Source organism: Nyctereutes procyonoides, unplaced genomic scaffold, assembly GCF_905146905.1.
Source record: "Nyctereutes procyonoides isolate TBG_1078 unplaced genomic scaffold, NYPRO_anot_genome, whole genome shotgun sequence".
Taxonomy (NCBI): domain Eukaryota; kingdom Metazoa; phylum Chordata; class Mammalia; order Carnivora; family Canidae; genus Nyctereutes; species Nyctereutes procyonoides.
The window spans coordinates 4,336,794-4,356,681 of NW_026575041.1; the positions used below are offsets into that span (position 1 = coordinate 4,336,794).

At 46.6% G+C, this 19,888-nt stretch overlaps 1 pseudogene; it reads left to right on the plus strand.

Moving 5' to 3' along the window:
* Nucleotides 1-2,786: 2,786 nt before the first annotated feature.
* LOC129506586 (protein BRICK1-like) lies at nt 2,787-19,524 on the plus strand (annotated as a pseudogene).
* Nucleotides 19,525-19,888: the final 364 nt, after the last annotated feature.

Here is a 19,888-nt window from a genome sequence, read left to right on the forward strand (position 1 = left end):
TCTTCCATCATCTGGCCCAGTTTTCTTCATCCTCATTTGTCTTCCTCCCTTAGCCATGGGCTTCCATCATACCAAACCATTTGCAGTTCCTTGTATCAGATTTGCTCTTTCTTCCCTCGAGGTTTTGCCCATGCTGTTCTCTCGGCCAGGAATGGCATCTTCCCCTCCACCTACCTCCCTCTTTGGGAGATTCCTCTTCATCCTTCAATACTGGTTTCCTCTATTCAAGAAAGTCTTCCTTAATGCCCCTGCTTGAGGAAGGGGCTCCACGGGGTGCCCCAGACTTCCCTTCACTCTGCCACAGCACTCAGCACCTGGGTGACTGCTGGGTGGTCACAGTCCCATGCATGATACTCCTGCCTTCAGTGATCTGCCTCCTGCCTACCCACATAGAGCACCTGCCTCCATTCTCTAAACAAAACCCAGCTCCCTATAATGGTCTCCAGGGTCTCAGGATAATGCCCAAAGTCTTCCTCAGCCTCCAGAGCCTTTCTTATCTTCCCCCTAGACCTGACCAGCCTCGTCTGTTGGATCTCCTCCCCTGCACCTCATCACCCTGGCATCCCTCATTGCTTGCAGAGTGCACCTTGCTATTGTACCTGCTGTGTCCTGGGGCATGCTGTTCCCTTTCCTTGAAATATGCTTCCTCTAAGACCTGGTTGAAGTCACTCATCCTCAAAGGGTGCCTCATTTGTTGGCATCAACACACCCCACCTGCCCTCATACCCTGCCTCACTGACCTGAACCAGAGTTAGTTACCCCTTCTGGAGGCTAGTTTCAGGGGTGAAAGGGCCACAGTCATCAATAAGTGAGTGGACTTCTCTGTCTCCCAGTAGACTGGGAAAGCCCTTAGGGCCAAGGCTATAACCTTGTCACCCTCAGCCCCACCCCAGTAGCCAGTGCAGGACCTAGGGCACCTCAGTAACACACATAAAGGAATCATCACACGGTACTTCCTCTTGGTCCAGCATGCTGGGCCTGGGGCAGGAATGAGGCCTAGAAGACCCAGGCCTTGCCTTTGGAGGTGATTAAATCAGTTCTTTATTACTATGTAACAGACACTCTAAACCTAGCTGCTTTAAGCCACAAACATCTATTGTCTCACAGTTGTTGTTGAGGTCAAGGATCTGAGAGTGGCTTCCCAGGTGGAGCGTGAGGGGGAGTGCGGGGGTGGGGGGGGTGCAGCTGGGGGGGTGATGGTCGGTGGTTCTGACTCAGATGTCTCCTGAGGCTTCAGTCCCAGAAGACAAGTCAGGCTAGAGGATCCACTCCCAAGCTCACCTATGTGGCTGTTGGCAGGTGGCTCTGCCCCCCTCTGTGAAGGCCTCTCCACACAGCTGCCAATGACATGGCTTCTCCCAGAGGAAGGAGAGAGAAGGGCCACACTACCTTTTTTTTTTTTTAAGATTTATTTATTTATTTATTTATTTATTTATTTATTTATGAGAGAGAGAGAGAGAGAGAGAGAGAGAGGCAGAGACATAGGCAGAGGGAGAAGCAGGCTCCATGCCGGGAGCCCGACGTGGGACTCGATCTCGGGACTCCTCCAGGATCGCGCCCTGGGCCAAAGGCAGGCGCCAAACCGCTGAGCCACCCAGGGATCCCCCACACTACCTTTTATGACCTAGCCTTAGCATCACACACCATCAATTCTTCCTTGTTGTATTAGTGAGACGTGAGTTACTAAGTCCTGCTCACACTCCGGACAAGGATGTGACTCTCAGGAGGTGAGGTCACTGGGGGCCAGCTTGGACGCTAGCTACCTCAGTGACCACAGATGAGCCCTCAGAGACTAGACTGGGCCATACCATGCTGTGTACTGCTGCACAAGGTAGCTTTCCTGGCCGGCCATAGAGAGGGTCCCCAAATGGTGGGGGGCACAGTTTAAGCATGGATTAGGGGATTGCTGGCCATGAGCTCGCCCCGTGCCCCGCTACCAGCCATGACCTCCACTGGCTATGACCTGCACCACCCTGCCTCTGGCCTGGCTGAGATGGAGTAGGAGGTGATCATGAGATTTGAGGGTGTCAGGATGGGCGAGGGGAGGGGCAAGAGACTCGGGGGGACCAGAGGACAGAGAATTCTTCCCTTTTCATCATGACCCTGGAGGCCTCACGTGAAGACCTCAGCAGCACAAGAAAGGAGGCCAGGGTCTGATTTCGGAGGACGGCTGCGGATGGAACAACTATCCTGGACTTTGAGCAAAACATGTCCTTCCCCCAGGAGATTGCAGGTGTTTGTATAGCGGTTGGCCTCCCCAGCTAATGCGGTGTGCCAGACGTGCACATAGAAGAGGTCAGTTATTAACTTAGCACCTCCTGACTGACACCTCCGCAGGGCCCCCAGAGCCTGCCGCAGGGGCCCCCACACTGTGTGGGGAGACAGTCCCCCACCCCAGCACACACAAGGATAGCTTCAGATAGCCAGAGGACGACAGGATCTGTCAGACGTGGTAGACAGGGTCAGAGGCCCTCAAGTGTTGGGTGAGCTGGAGTCTTTTAGAAATCATGCTGCCCTTTGGCCTGGGGAGAAGTTCTCCGATGTCATTACTGGCAGGGAACAAAGGGCCCACAGGGACCCAGTCTGTGTGACACTGCTTTATGACAGGTGGGACAGGGGTCAGCAGGCACAGCACTACCAGCAGCCACGTGGCATGTGCCAAGCGTTGGTCGCACAAGGAGCTGACTGTGCTTGGCAAGGGTTCAGGAGGAGGCTAAAGCAGGGAAGATGGAAGCTGCTGAGTGAGCAGAGGCAGGGAGGGTAGATGGGCAGGGCACACGCTGGCGATGGCCACTTTCGTGATTCAGCAGGCAAGAGTGATGTTTAGGGACCCGGAGGCTAGAAGTCTAGGCCTTTGTTCAGCAAACTTTGATTGAGATGAGTGGTGAACAAGGCAGCCAGGGTCCCTGACTTTGCCTTGCCTACCGTCTGGGGGAGCTCAACTGTCCAGTCAAAGAGTCAGGAATTGAACTTTGGGGAGGAACCCCGAAAGTTCCTTGAGCTGGAGTAGGGGCAGAGGCAGGACCAGGGGGGCAGTGGATGCCTTGGGCTGAACGGGGCATGTCTTAATGACCCCATGGAAGGGCAGAGCCAGCACCGAGCCACTTAGTGAGAACCTAGTACACGCTGGGCTCTGGGTGGGATGCTTTACATGCGTTAACTCAGTGACACCGGCAGTGACACCCACTGTTTGTAATAAATGAGGTTCGTGTGTCAGAGAGGGTAAGGACTTTCCGGAATCCTGGTCTCAATACAAAGGCTGCCTGCCCAGACAGCTATTTTGTGTGGCTCCCTGTCTGCAAGTTCTAGCCTCAAACTGGGAAGACGACACAATGGAAGTGGCAGGGCCTGAAGACAGGTGAGGCCTACAGCACCCCACCCACCTGCTAGGCCGCAAGGCACGCCTGCCTGTGCTACCCGCCCCCTTGGGGCTTGTTTCATCCCCTGCAAATGCTTCATCCATAAATGAATATTCAGTAAATGCTGGCTCTTGCTCGCCCCTCCCCTTTGGAATGGCCGGGAAATGGATTTTGAAAGACCTGGGAGAGTTTGTGGATCACAAACGAGCTTTGGGTTTTTCTTAGACTCTCACTCCCCCTCATTCCTTGCCAGAAAACCTTTAACCAGTTCAAGTGGTGCTCTGTACACTGTTACACGTTTAGACAGGGAGTGGATGGAAGTAGATGGGTAGGCCGACTCTTCCTAGTAGCCTCCCCACCCCCCTACCCCCCACCACCACCTCCATCACCCCGGACTCCATCCCAGGACCCCAGGATCAGGCAGACAGGCAGACGCTCAACCACTGACTTACCCAGGGATCCCACCTAGTAACCTCTTTTAAAGGGGCCCTGAAAAGAACAAAAACCAGCAATAAACCACGGTCCTATCTTAAGCTTTTGGAGTCATGATTTAAACTCAGATTGGATGTCAAAGTCAGTGAGTGCTTTTTGCCTTATGCGTGAGACCTCCTGACTACCAGCTTGGGAAACAAAGGAAAACATCAAAAAATTGTATTGAAGTTGTGAAATTTAAAGTAACCCTATTCAAAATGGCATACGGGGATCCCTGGGTGGCACAGCGGTTTGGCGCCTGCCTTTGGCCCAGGGCGCGATCCTGGAGACCCGGGATCGACTCCCACGTCGGGCTCCCGGTGCATGGAGCCTGCTTCTCCCTCTGCCTGTGTCTCTGCCTCTCTCTCTCTCTCTCTCTCTCTCTCTGTGACTATCATAAATAAATAAAAATTAAAAAAAAATGGCATACTACTTTGGAAGAAATTTTAGCAATTTTGTAATAAAGTTAAATACAAGCTAACTATACAGCACAACAATCACGCTCCTGGCTATTTACCCAACTGATTTGAAAAAAAATCCACACAGAACCCTGCACATCAATGTTTACAGAAGCTTCATTCATAATCAGCAAAAGGTGGAAGCAACCAAGATATCCTTCAGTAGGTGAATGGATAATCACACTTCAATATAGTGGGAGCTACTCTGAAGTAAAGAGGAAAGAGCTATTAATTTACACAACAGGGGCTCCTGGGAGGCTCAGAGGTTGAGCGTCTGCCTTTGGCTCAGGGCATGATCCCGGGGTCCTGGGATTGAGTCCCACATTGGGCTTCCTGCAGGGAGCCTGCTTCTCTCTCTGCTTACATCTCTGCCTCTTTGTGTGTGTGTCTCATGAATAAATAAATAAAATCTTTTTAAAAATTCATACAACAACATGGATGATTCTTAGACGCATTTTGTTAAGTGAACGAAGCCAGAGTAAAAGGGCTATTTGATTCCATTGATATGACTTTCTGGAAAATGATGAAATATAGAAATGGAAAGCACATCAGCAGTTGCCAGGGATTTGGAAAGGGTGAGCCTTTGACTAAGAGAAGCACAGGGAATTCTTTAGAGGGGTGGAATGCTTCTGTATGGTATTGGACTGGTATATAATGGCACTCTGCATTTGTTGAGACCTGCATTGAGTGAACCTTCACGTACAGAAATTAAATTTTTAAAAAGCCAACAAAAGTCTGGGGATTCCAAGATGGAAGGAGGGCTTGTAACAGAAGAATCTTAAGACTGTGTTACAAATGTATGAGAAAACTCCACTGAAGGGAGGGAGTCAGAGAGAAAGAACTACCCTAGGAACTTTGGAAGATAGGGTTTTGCTGAGAAATTGTAAGACTAATGTTAAAATAAATTGTATGTAAATATCACGCTTTGGCTAAATTTGAATTTCTCACGGGGATGTAGGTTAATAATTTGGAAATGGCTGTATTGTATACTGGCAGCGTACAAATAGGTAAGTGGATGGTGGGAGCCAGGTTTCTCACTATCCATGGGGTGTGGTGGGGGAGGTTACAAAGCAAGGGAGGAAGGCTAGAATGATCCATGTGTAAGAGGTCACAGTGGGAGACATTAGTAGGAATTCGCGTTTGGTTTGATATAGATACAGACAGATAGATACAGAAACCATTGTAAACATGTATGTATGTACGTGTATTTCCTAGCTCTGTCTTCCGAAAGAGCCTTGAAGATCACCCTGGTATCATTCTGGGTGGGAGAAAACACAAGATGAGTCTGAAGCATCTTGTAGTGCCAGAAAGTAAAGACGAACTCAAAAAATAAAATGGAGCATCTCAAAGGAACACAGGGGCTAAGCTGAAAAAGCTCCCAAGGGCCATGACTGGAACAATTTGAGCAACAAAACAAAGAATGGTATTTGGATTATAATCTGAAGTATAAAATACACCCCATGAGCACATACTGATATAAATTAATGATGGAATAATAATAAATAAATGGGAAAGAAGAGCAGGATTTCTCTCACAGAAGAATCCCAAATAATGAATGGATAGGCTGCCCTCCAAGAGGTGGAGCATAACCCTTCCCACTTGAACTCGGGTACACCTACACCGAGGGGCTTACTTCCAACAGGAGAGTGTGGGAGGAGTTGGGGGCGGGAGAAGGAAGGTGAGTAACTCTATCATGGAAACATCATCTCAGCCAGGTCAGAGGCAACATCAGTGATAAGTCACATTGACAGTGTGCCTTTGATACGATGTGATGAGAATGGCACCTCCCTTCTGTGGTTTTCCTCCCCAAACTCCAGAGCCCCAATCTGAGTAGGAGAAAAACATCAAATATATCCAAATGGAGCAACCCTCTATAAGATTCCTGGCCAGTACTCCTCCAAAGTGAGAGTTACAAAAAAAAAAAAAAAAAAAAAAAACAAGAAAAATTTGAGTAATAGCCGGAAGCTAAGAACACATGACAACTACATGTATTGTGGTATCTTGGAAGGGACCCCAGAACAGATAAAGATCATTAGGAAAAACCAGTGAAATATAAAGAAAGTTGTGGATTTTAACTAATAGTAGTAATGTTGGCTCTTTAGTTGTGACAAATGTATCACAGTATGTAAGATGCTAATAGCAGAGCAATCTGGGGGAGGGGTATATTAGAACTTTTGTTACTGTCTTTACAACTATTCTGTAAATTTAAAATTATTCTAAGATTGAAAAGTTTATTTAAATTAAGAAAAATTGCTGTGGGATGCTGTATTCGTTTTCTGAGGCTGCTGCAACAAATCGCCACAAACTTGGTCACTTGAGAAAACAGAAATATACTCTCTAACACATATTGAAGCCAGACACCTGAAATCAGTTGTGCTGGTGTCAGATTGATCAATTGATGGATTAATTGATTTTTTAAAGATTTTATTTATTTAATTCATGAGAGACACAGAGAGAGGCAGAGACATAGGCAGAGGGAGAAGCAGGCTCCCTGTGGGGAGCCCAATGCAGGACTCCATCCCAGGACCCCGGGATCATGACCTGAGCCAAAGGCAGACGCTCAACCACTGAGCCACCCATGCGTTCCTGATGTCAGTTTTAGAAGGGGTTCACAGCGTTGTGTTCCTTCCAGAGACTCTAGGGGAGGATCTGTTTCCTTAACTTTTCCAGCTTCTAGAACTGTATAAATTCCTTTGTTCCTGGGCTCTTCCTCCATCTCCAAAGCCAGTTCAGGAGCATCTTCCAGTCTTCCTTTTTTCATTGTCATATCACCCTCTGTTTCTGTATCTAGCAGAGTCTCTCTGCCTTTTTCTTATAATGAAACATGTGATCATATTTAGGGCCCACCCAGATAATCTAGGATAATCTTCTCATCTCAGGAGCTATAATTTAATCATACATGCAAAGACCCTTTTTTCTTATGTAAGGTAATATACACAGGTTCTAGGGACTAGGACCAGGATCTCTTTCATGGAGCCATGTTTTAGCCTATTAGAGATGCCAAGCAAATTATGTATTCTGTCCAAGCCTCAGGTTCCTCGTCCAGAAGTGATGTATGTAAATATATGTAAATGAGGAGGCTTGATCTGCCACTAAACTGTTACCAGCAGAAGTCAGGAGCCTAAAGAGCATCCTGTCCTGGGCAGAGGAGTCCTGACACTCTTCCTCCCCCATGTGCTCCACCCCCCCTAGTGCTGTCCAAGGGCCAGGACATGGTGGTATAGGGAACAGAAACCCAGCTGGGAATCCTAGGACTTGGGTCCAAATCTCAACTGCCAGCACCTTGCAATGTGACCTCAAACAAGTCATTTTCCATATCTAGGACATAGTGCAACTCCATGAAACACGTGGACATTAGTCCTGCCCTGGGGGAGGGCTAGAGAGGGAGTCAGGTCCCTCCTGCCCTGAGATGTTATAACTACAGATGTTCATAGTGCCTCTTGGCTGAAGGATCTTGGTCCCTCTTAGTAACAAGGGTACCTTTTAACTGGAACCCTCTGGAAGTAGCGGCCCCTCTTGCAGGAGTGGCAAGTAATGGTGGAAGTTCAGACTCTATGATTTGATGGGGGGAGGAGGGGACAGAGGAGCCTCCTTCGTTTCACACTTGCTTCTACCCGGGCCCCATTAGTCTAGACCAGTGTTTAGCAAACTACTCCCTTGTGTTTAAATGATCCATGAGCTAAGAGGGATTTTTCCAGAGGAACATTTGCAATCAGTTTGGTGGTAGAAAACACTAACTTTGAGCCCCACTTAAGTGAAATGTCATCCTCTAAGAAATTCCCTTCTTCTCGTTAGTAGACCTGTATTACCAAAAAAATGTGCTCTATTATTTACTTTGAATTTTGCCAATTAAAATTTTGTGAAAATTTGTTTCCTCTCTTTGTTTCCTACTTAATTTCCTTGATTTGCCTTTGGGCCTGCAAAGCTCCTACCAGCCCCCACTTAATCAGTTGTCCTATGTTCCATCTCAAATCTGTCTTAAGCCATCCCCAGATCCACCTTGCACTTTGGAGGGCAAACGATCTTCCCAGTGCAGATCATTGTCCCTGGTTAAGATTTTCCAATGGTTTCTCCATGCCCTCTGGATGCCTCCTTGGGCTGGCTTATAGCAGGCCTGCCTGCCTTCCGACCTTTCCATACCCTCCTCCAGACTTGCTGAACTTCTCCCAGTTCCCTAGGGCACCTGGCTTCTCCTCATGCCAGCATTTTGCACAAGCTCTTCCCTCTGTCTAAAATGCCTTTTGCCCTACTCCCTTCCACCCAAATCCAATTCCTCTTGTTCTTTTAAGAGTGGTTTTAGACATCATCTCCTTCCAAAAGCTCCCCCAATCCCACCCCCACCCCCATCCCCAAGCTATTAGGTGTGTCTTCCAGGCTTCCTCAGTGCCCCATTTCCTTCCAGCCCAGTACTGGTCACACTTTTTAAATGCCTGTGACCTCCACCAGACTGGGAGTGCCTCAGAGCCAGGGTCAGTCTGATTCTGCACCATGGTCTTGCCTTTCTTTACTTTTTTCTTCTTTTTAAAAAGATTTTATTTATTTATTCATGAGAGGCACAGAGAGAAAGGCAGAGACATAGGCAGAAGGAGAAGCAGGCTCCCTGCAGGGAGCCTGATTCGGGACTGGATCCCAGGACCCGAGGTCATGCCCTGAGCCAGCCGAAGGCAGATGCTCAACTGCTGAGCCACCCAGGTACCCAATGGCCTTGCTTCTCAATGGCAATGCTCCTACTGCTTCCTGCCATTCAGGGAGGAAGTGGGTACATGTCAGGAGCCCCAGTTGATTTTCTTCCCTGGACTGCAGATCACCCGTACTACAGGGGCAGGAGGCCTCTGGCCCACTGATGGTCAAAGGCCTGGGTCAAAGGTAGGAGTGGAACCAGGAGGGAGGCAGGGGAGGCAGCAGCTAAGCTTCCAGACATTTTTATCAGTCCTCTACAAGTAACCCAGACAGACACAAGCCTGGGGTCTGGGACTGGTGTGATCCGGGCCATTGTAGCCAAAGATCAGTCTTCAGTGACTATCTGCAACTGGCCTGGCTCTGGGCCCCACCCATCCCCCTATTTTACCTTCCTCTGAAAGCCAGGAATAGAAAGAACCTGGCTGGCCATGCTTCCAGTGCAAGCTCAGGAATTATGTGTGCACAAGTGAGTGTGAATGTCTGTGGTATATCTCTGCAAGAGTGTCCATGTATGTGCATGGGTTTGTGTGGAAGTGTGTACAGAGCTGTGCATGAGCCTATGTGTGTGTGTCTGTGTGCATCAGAGCATTTGCTTCTGTGCACATCCACACAAGTGTGTAGGATTGTGCACATGGGTAAAGGCAGGAGTTGAGAAGGTAGAGGAGTGTCAGGCCCCCTTAGCCCTGTCAGCCTGGGACATCTGGTTCCCTGAGGCTCCCCTGTACCCTCCATCTTCATGCCAAAATTCCCATTTACGCAACAGGCTTCAGGCTCTGTCTCTCAGCGCCCTCACCCCATTTCTCATCCATCTGATGCTGTTAGGAAAGACTCAGAATCTGAAATGTTGGAATGAATCCTGAAGGTGGTATCTGAGGCCACTGTCAGCATTCCACCAGCATCCCTTTGATCATTACCGTGGGCCCTATTCCATGTTTCCATCAACTTCTCCTTCTGAACACCAGCCCTACAATTCTCTTGGGCTCGCCTGGGACTGTTTTTCCCCATGTGCAGAGTATGGGAAACACCTGGGAGTTTATACCTCCTCTACTGCCCTTGGCCCAGACCAGTAAAGCCCAGCACTTCATTTAGGCTAGAGCACACACAGGGGCATTTTCATGGGCTCCAGCCAGCTCTGCTCCCAGTTTGGAATCATACCCTGGTTAGCTGCTTCACTTTCCTTGTCCTACTGCCCCAACTTCCTCTCCAGTTTCTCCAGTGGGTATTTCCTCAATAAGCCAGCCCCACAGGGGCTCATCTTCTTCTTCTTTTTTTTTAAAGACACATTTATTCAGCGTCATGATCAGACTATTACATTTAGCAATCAACAGCATGGGTGCAAAAAAAAAAATCTACATTAAAACCCTTTGTTGGAATGCTTTACACTTTCCACAGAACAGAAACTAAAATAACCTGTTATACAATTAGTCACAAATACAGTCCTCGAGTTTTTTGCCCATACACATGAGTATTGTCTAAAACATGTCTTCTTTGTAGCAGGTAGGCCCTGCCACCACTGTGCTTGGCTGAGTTCACAAATCTGTTGTAACCTGTAGCTTCCCTGTCACTTCTCTGGCTCTCCTCTCCTGCTAAGCTTTGTTTCCTGGCAGTAATTAAAACCTTCTGCTGATGCCATAGCTGCTGCTGCTGCTGCTGGAACCACCATAGTCACCTTGGTTTCGTGGTTTGGCAAAGTATTGGCCTCCACCACCATGGGGCCAGAGCGTCTGCCTCCAAAATTTCCTCCATTCATGGGTCCAAAATTTGAGGTTTGATTGTTGTAATTGCCAAAATCGTTATAGCTTCCGCCACCTCCAAAGTTGCTTCCATCATTACCAAATCCATTATAGCCATCCCCAATGCCACCGTATCCACCACCACCTCGACTGCCACCAAAGCCACTTTGACCACTGAAGTTCCCTCCACGATCAAAGTTGTCATTCCCATCAAAACCACCTCCACAACCACCACCAAAGTTTCCAGAACCATCTCGGCCTCTTTGGCTGGATGAAGCACTAGCCATCTCTTGCTTTGATAGGGTTTCCTTACTTCACAGTTGTGGCCATTCACAGTATGGTATTTTTGAATGACAATCTTGTCTACAGAGTCATGGTTGTCAAAGGTCACAAAAGCAAAACCTCTCTTTCTGTCCCTGCCTCGGTCAGTCATGATCTCAATCACTTCAATTTTCCCATACTGTTCAAAATAATCTCTTAGATGATGTTCTTCAGTGTCTTCTTTAATGCCACCGACAAAAATCTTTTTCACAGTTAAGTGGGCACCAAGTCTTTGAGAATCTTCTCAGGAGACAGCTCTCTTTGGTTCCACGACTCTTCCATCTACCTTGTATGGCCTTGGATTCATGGCTGCGTCCACTTCCTCCACAGTGGCATACGTGACAAACCCAAAGCCTCTGGATGGCTTGGTGTTGGGGTCTCTCATTACCACACAGTCCGTAAGCGTCCCCCATTGCTCAAAATGGCTCCTCAGACTCTCATCCGTTGTTTTGAAGCTCAAACCTACGTTGAAGAGCTTCCGCAGCTGCTCAGGCTCTTTGGGAGACTCTTAGACCTGATGGCAGTGGGAGGGGAGACTTTAAGGATGCTTACTCGGGGGCGTCCAGCGGCAGAAAGGAGTAATCTAACCAGTGAATCTAAGGGGTCATCTTCTCAAGCTCTGCTTCTAGGGAACCTGATCTAAAATAGGAAGAATAGCTTAGAAACCACTTAGCTCAGCTCTCTCCCCGACCCTGCTGGACAAAGGGTGTTGAGATGCGCGCAGAGAGGGGACACGCAGAGAAGGGATGGTTGTCTCCAGCTGCTCCCCCTTCGACATGCTCCTGTCCTTCATCTCCACAGCCAGCCTGAGCTGCCACCACCCTCCCCACCTCCCCTGCAGGCCCCAGGCCCTCTCTGCAACACCACCAACAGCCCTGGCTTAGGGAGGTTTCTTTGGCCTGCCTGGGTAACCCATTCCTGAGAGTGTCCCTTTAAACTAAGATCTCTTCTTGGAAAATAAAGTACCCAGAGTCAGAAAGCAGGAAAAAAAGAAATCTTCCAAGGTGGGAAACCAGCCAGGCAGAAATTGCTTTGCCAAACCTCTCACCACACTGCCTTCAAGAGTGCACAATGAGGCAGGACGCCTCCATGCCTTAGTGGTTGAGCATCTGCCTTCAGCTCAGGTAGTGATCCCCGGGGTCCTGGGATTAAGTCCGGTTCTGGGATCCCTGCATGGAGCCCGCTTCTCCCTCTGCCTATGTCTCTGCCTCTCTCTGTGTGTCGCTCGTGAATAAATAAATAAAATCTTTAAAAAAAAAAAAAAGAATGCATGAGGAGGCAGATGGGGTTCCAATGGACAAAATCTAGACCTTCTCATTCTCAGATTAGGCCTCAATTGGTAGAAAGGTACCATTCTGGGTATTAGAAGACATGGATCCCAATGGCAACTCTGCCAATGCTTGGCTGAATAACTTTAAGGGGGTCACCTGACTTTAAGGGACCCCATCACCCCATGAAGGCCAGCGATGGATCATGATGAATCATGGCATTCAGAGCACAGAATTCAAGCCTCAAACCTGTTTCTTATACTCATGGCACTCTGAATGGACCAGCTGCTCACTGTGTCTGTGCCTCAGTTTCCTCATTTATCACTGGAGAGGACTGCAAGACTGACCTCATGGTTTGTTGTGAGGATTAAATAGGTTCACACATGGGGAGTACTTGGTGGGTCCCCAGGACACAGCAAGCTTTGGGTAGCTGAGGGCTATTCATGCTCGTGTTGCATACCAGCCCAGGATTAGAGAACTGGCTGTGCCCTGTGGCCTCATTGACTTGAGACAACTCCCACACTTTGTAAAAGCCAGAGGACTAGGCACAAAGGGACACCAACTGGAAAGGGGAGAGTTTAAAGGGCCTCCTTCAAACAAACAAACAAACAAACAAACAAACAAATAAATGACCTCCCTCTTTCCTGTCCCACCTGCCCCACCTCTAATGCCTCCCCTGGCTTCAGAAAGAAGACACAGTGTCCCCAGGTGCTCTGGGCCAGGGCTGGGTGCCCAGTGGGTCCTCACAATAGGTAGATTAATGCAGGATAAGGATGGGTGTGTGTGTGTGTGTGTGTGTATGCCAGGGTGTGCTGAAGGCCATAGCCAAACTGTATTTCCTTTCCATTTGATGAAATGGATAGAAATAATTCAAGCTTAATTTTGTTTTATTTCTTCAGGCTAGAAAATGTATTTTTGTCAACTTTCTTTTCAGATGATGGTAAAATGTAAGTAACATAAAATGCACCATTTAACCCTTTCTTTTCTTTCTTTTTCTTTTTCTTTCTTTCATTCTTTTTTTTTTTTTTAACTTAAAACACAGAGGGCACCTGGGTGGCTCAGAGGATGAGCATCTGCCTTTGGCTCAGGTCATGATCCTGGGGTCTTGGGATCGAGTCCTGCATCAGGCTCCCTACAGGGAGCCTGCTTCTCCTTCTGCCTATGTCTCTGCCTTTCTCTGTCTCTAATAAATAAAACCTTTTTAAAAAAAACCCCACAGACATTTATTCTCTCACAGTTTTGGCAACCAGAAGTCCAAAGTCAAGTTGTCCACCCTGTTGGTTCCTCCTGGAGGCTCTGAGGGAGCCGTCTTAACCATTTGAAAGAGTATGGTTCAGTGGCATTAAATGTGTTCACATTGTCTGATCACCAACATCCATCCCCAGAACTCTTTCATCTTCTAAAACGGAAATTCTATATCAATTAAACAATAACTTCCCATTCTCTCCCCGACCCCTTGTCTTTGTTTGTTTGAATCTGTGCAAGACTTGGGTTTGCTGGTATGATCCCTTTAACAAATATTTATTAGTGTTCCCAGCACTGGGCTGGGTCTGAAATGTGGTAGGGACTCCAGGCTCATCACCAGCCCTGGAGGGTTAGGATTGCATAAGCCTGAACGAAAATGGGAGAGAATTTACTCAAATCTTCATTCAACAGGACTCTTGTGACTTCTCAGGCCCAATGGACCAGGAAGCTGCAAAGGGGGACACCCAAACCCTACCCTGGAGATGCTGTTGTCTGGCACGGGGGACAAGATGCAGGTCCAACTACCAGCCTTCCAGATTTCCCTCCTCAGGTCTCTCTGCTCTGATGAGTCCTACCAGCCCTCCCAAGGAGAGAAGGACAACCTGCGGGGAAAATGCAGGGGAGTAGACACCCAATGCCTGCAGATCATGGAAAAGCACCAAGTCTGGACCCGGGGTTCCAGCCCAGTTCTATCTTGTTTTTCATGGGCACCCTGACCTAATCCCTCTTTGGATCTCACTCTGCTGTCAAACTGAAATCAGCAGTCCCTGACACACACAGCCCAAGAAGCCATTGTCAACAGCTAAACGAGAACATGCATATGAGTGAATTTTGATGACTAAAGTGCTCTATGAACACGAGGGCTCTGATTACCTGTCTTCTGAGATTTGTAATTTAGACAAATAGGCATCATGATGTCTGTGGGCTGACAGCTCCAAAGCTCTCCCTTGATTCCCTCCCTACCTTGCTCCCTGACACAGATTCAACCAGTCGCAGCCTGCTGGTTCAAACTGCACTCTACAGAAGGACACTATTGTCCAGAGTTGGCCAGGGTCTGAGCAAAGGTCACACAGCAAATGGAGGCCAGCCTTCCTCTTCCCAGGGTAGTCGTTTTTATTACCTGGCCTACCTGGCAGATCCTTTTCAGAAAATAAATGAATAAATACTTCACAGTAGAAGGAACCTTGGAGATCATCAAGAGTAACAGTATATTAATATTGATGTTCTTTTTAGTAGTATGATACTACTACTGCTACTACTATTACTATTACTTGTATTATTAATGACGATAGCACCTAATGCTATATAGCAAGCATCATAGAGAGAGGTGGATGTAATTATTGTCCACATTGGACAGATAAGGTAACTGAGGCAGAGAGAGGTTGAGTAGCTCACCATGGGATCACTCTGCTATACCGAGTGGGGCTGGGATTCAATTCCAGGTAGTCTGGTGTGCAGCCTCCACCGTTACCCCTCTTCCATGGGACTGCATTGTACAGCTGGGAAGTCTGAGGGGATTTGTTCAAGGCCACACCTGAGGGGTACCTGACCCTCAAGCCTTGACCTGCAGTCCCTGTGGACCGCAAGAATGAGTCCTCATGAAGCACTGTTCTGCTTCTGCTCGAGTTCATGCTTTGGAGTTCATAGAACAAGTCCTCCAAGACAGCACACACTACTGCTGTCACCTCTGGCAGGACACAGAAGAAAGGTGGCTGGTTGCTACGTAAGTAGGTAAGAAGAAATCAGATAACTCATAATGAATCTTAAAGATCTAGTGTTGCCCAGCACGTCAGCTGGAAATAACTGAGAGCCTCTGGTAAAAGGGGAGTTCAAGCTGACTTGCAGTTCTCCTCCATATGCCTCCTCCAAACACCTGCAAGAAAGACTGGGTGAGATGCTAGAGAGAACTGCCTTCTGTGGCTCTGGGCAGTTCAAACACCTCAGTCTCATGTTCTGACTTCCTTCTGATGAAGCAAAAGCCTAAGTCTCTAGGGAAGGGAAAGATATCCCAGGGTCTGGGTAAAAATACAGGCCTCTGGAAGAAGAGTAGAAGCAAAATTCATCTGACTTGCAGGAGGGGTAGGAAAAACCTTCTGGCTGCCCCTAGGACACAGATCAAGATCCGCTGGTGTTATAGAAAAGATAGAAAAACTCCACTCCCCTGGGAGACAGACAGGAAATGTCTCTAGCCTAGGAACCTGCCATGATACCAAGCAGAGGTGGGCTACCACTGGTTTTTCCCTTACAAGACCAAGCGCAGATGTAAGACAACAGATAGTTGCCGTGGGGAAGAGGCTCAAGAATGCTGAGATAATCCTTCCTCGAGACCAAGGTGTACAAGGGCCTGCTCAAGACCCAGCTGAGCCCACATAATAGAGATCTCACTGAACCTGCAGTGACCTTAGCACAGTGTAACAAGCCAACAGCAGTGTGCTGCTCAGACAAGAGCATGGAGAGAGTTGCTCTCCATGGCACAGGAGCACAACTATGGAAAACCTAGAGGGGAACAAGAACACTAGGTAAGTTTTCACCCAAATTTTAAAATTTGTGCTTGAAAGATCACTACAAAGAAACTGAATAGTCAACCCTCAGAACGGGAGAAAATATTGGCAAAGCACATATCTGATAAGGGACTGGTATCCATAATATAAAATATTCATAAATAACTCTTACTGCTCAATAAGAAGAAGACAACCCAACTAAAGGAGCAAGGGCAAAGGATGTGAACGGACATTTCTCTAGAGGAGAACAGAAGTGGCCAACAAGCATGTGAAAAGATGCTCAATATCACTAGTCATTAGGGAAATGCAAATCAAAACCACAGGAGGGGCCACTTCATACCCACTAAAAGGGCTAAAATCAAAAAGTCAGAAAAGAAGTGTTAGTGAAGATGTAGAGAGATTGGAGCCCTCAAATACCGCTGGTGGGGATGTAAGATGGTGCAGGCACTCTGCAAAACAGTGTGGTGTTTCTTCAATAACTTAAACAGAGTTATCATTAGCAGTACTTTTCCTAGGTATAGATCAAGAGAAAAAAAAGCATGTTTACACAAAAATTTGTACTTGACTGTTGATAGTGGTAGCAACATTATTCATAATAGCCAAAGGGTGGAAATAACCCTTACACTCACATCAACTAATGAGTGGATAGACGAAGTGTAGTATTCATACAGGTGAATATTATTTGAGCATAAAGAATACTGATACTGGCACAAGGACTATCTTAATCCATTCAGGCTGCTTTCACAAAACACCACAGACTGGCTAATTTATAAATAGTAAGTCTCTTTCTCATGGTTCCAGAGGCTGGAAGTCCAAGGTTAGGGTGACAGGGTTTGTCGGGTTCCAGTGAGAGTCCACTCCCAGGTTGCAGACCAATGGCTTCTTGCTGTGTTTTCACGTGGTAGAAGGGACCAGCTCATTCTCTGGAGTCTCTTTTATAAAGACATTAATGAACAAGGGGTAGTGGAAGGGGAAATGGGCGGGGGGTTGGGGTGACTGGGTGATGGGCACTGAGGGGGGCACTTGGCAGGATGAGCACTGGGTGTTATGCTGTATGTTGAAAAATTGAACTTCAATTAAAAAATAAATAAATAAAGACATTAATTCCAATGAGGGTTCTACTCTCATAACTTACTCACCTCTCCCAAACTCCACTTACTACCATCACCTTGGGCATTAAGGTTTTAATATAATAATTTTGGGGGAATGCAAACATTTAATCTTTAGCAAGGATAAACCTTTAAAACATGCTAAGTGAAAGAAGCCAAACACAAAGGATCCCATGTTATATGGGTCCATTTATATGAAATGTCCAAAATAGGCAAATATATAGAGATAGAAAAATAGAGAAGTGGTTGCTTAGGGTTGTGATGGATGGGGTTTGGGGATTGAGAGTTCAAGGGTAGAGGGTTTCTTTCTAAAAAAATTAATTGTGGTAAAATACACATAAAAGTTACCATTGTAACCATTATTTATTTATTGTCATTATTTTTTAGAGAGGGGGTGGCAGAGAGAAAAGAAGAGAATCTTAAGGAGGCTTAAGCAGGCTCCATGCCCAGCATGGAGGCTGACATGCTGGATCTCATGACCTTGAGATCATGACCTGAGCCAAAATCAAGAGTTGAATGCTTAACCCATTGAGCCACCCAGATGCCCCCTCACTGTAGCCATTTTAAAGTATACTATTCAGTGACATTAAGTATATTCACAGTATTGTGTAACCAGCACCACTCTCTAGTTCCCACAACTTTTCTATACCCCAGACAGAAACTGAGCCTAGTCTCTCCTCCCTCCAGTTGCCCTGGCAACCACAGGGTTTTTATTTGTTTTTGTTTTTGGGGTGATAAAGAAGTTATGAACTTGACTGTAGTGGTACTGTACAACTCTGGGAATATCCTAAAGTCTACTGAAGTGTACACTTTAAATGGTGAATTGTGGAATACCTGGGTGGCTCAGTGGTTGAGTGTCTACCTTTGGCTCAGGGCATGATCCTGGGATCCCGGTCCCACATCGGGCTTCCTGTGTGGAGCCTGCTTCTACCTCTTCTTGTGTTTCTGCCTCTCTGTGTGTGTGTGTGTGTCTCTCATGATTAAACAAAATCTTTAAAAATAAATAAATAAATAAATAAATAAATAAATAAATAAATGAATTGTGAATTATATTTCCATAAAGCTGTTGAAAGAAGAAAAGGGAGAAAGAAAAGGAAAGAGAAAAAGAAAGAAAGAAAGAAAGAAAGAAAGAAAGAAAGAAAGAAAGAAGAGAAAAGAAAGGAAGGAAAGAAGGAAAAAGAAAAGAAAAGCAAGCTAGCAGAGAGGCTGACATCCCTTTCAGCACAAGTTAACAGCAATCAATCATGGAAACATTTGAAATCTAATATGCCTTAGGGGCACCTGGCTGGCTCAGTCAGAGGAGAGTGCAACTCTTAATCTTGGAGTTATGAGTTCAAGCTCCATGTTTGGTGTAGAGATTACTTGAAAATAAAACCTTTATTTTTTATTTTTTTATAATAAATATTTTTTATTGGTGTTTAATTTACCAACATACAGAATAACACCCAGTGCTCATCCCGTCAAGTGCCCCCCTCAGTGCCCGTCACCCATTCACCCCCACCCCCCGCCCTCCTCCCCTTCCACCACCCCGAAAATAAAACCTTTAAAAAACACATATATATTTAAGTTAAAAAAAAAAAAAGAATCTAGCGTGCCTTCCAAACAATGAAAATAACACTCAAGCTCAGCCCAGTTCCTGACAATTGACTCCAATATCACATTAACTATCTAAAAGAAAAAGAAGCATGCCCACTTCCAGACACAAATTCTTTTTTTTTTTTAAAGATTTTATTTATTTATTCATGATAAACACAGAGAGAGGCAGAGACATAAGCAGAGGGAGAAGCAGACTCACTGGGGAGCCTGATGCAGAACTTGATCCCAGGACCCCGGGATCACAACCTGAGCCAAAGGCAGATGCTCCACAACTGAGCCACCCAGGTGCCCCCAGACATAAATTCTATTTACCATACTTTCCTCTCCTTTTCTATACATGATAGTTGGCATTCCATTAAAAAAATAGGATATATTTATTTTTAAAAACACGGAAAAAAATCCATTATCAAGAAATAAAACACAAAGCAGAACCAGCCAGAAAGATGGTGGGAATTAGAAGAGACTATACAACAGAGACTTTAAAATGACTATGATTATTAAGTGAAGGATCGAGAGGAGGAAATAGCCTGTAGAAATGCATGGGAGATTTTAGAACAGAGACAAACACTGTAAAAAGAGAAGAATCGCTCTTCAGGCGGCAGCCACGGTGGGCCAGGAGGATCCGGTGCAGCGGGAGATTCACCAGGACTGGGCGAACCGGGAATACATTGAGATACCTCTTGTCGTTCAAGACTTGCAACACTAAACGAGAAACTGACAGCCCTCGAGCAGAGAATAGAGTACATTGAAGCACGGGTGACAAAAGGTGAGACCCTCACCTAGAACTATGCCATGCTGCTGCTGGGAAGTTGCTTTATGGAACACAGGCCGGCCCCAGCAGCCTCAGCTCCTTCCACTCTTCTTAAAGAGCAACAGGGCTTATTCTTGTTTTTCTTTTTTCAAAAGTGTGGCCTTTGGGCTCTGCCATGTACATCGATGTGTGATGTGGCACGTGGGAAGAAGTCCAGGGAAACTCTTGGAACCAACATTAGGCATTTTACCTTTTAAGTAACGTTTTGTAGAACTGTTGATCAGTGTATTTGAAGCGCTCAGAGCCAGTTGCCTGGGACTCTTTGTTAAGGTCCTCTCCAGCTCTCTCTCTCACAGACTTTCCTTACAGCTCTCATTGCCTCTGTATTGATTCTAT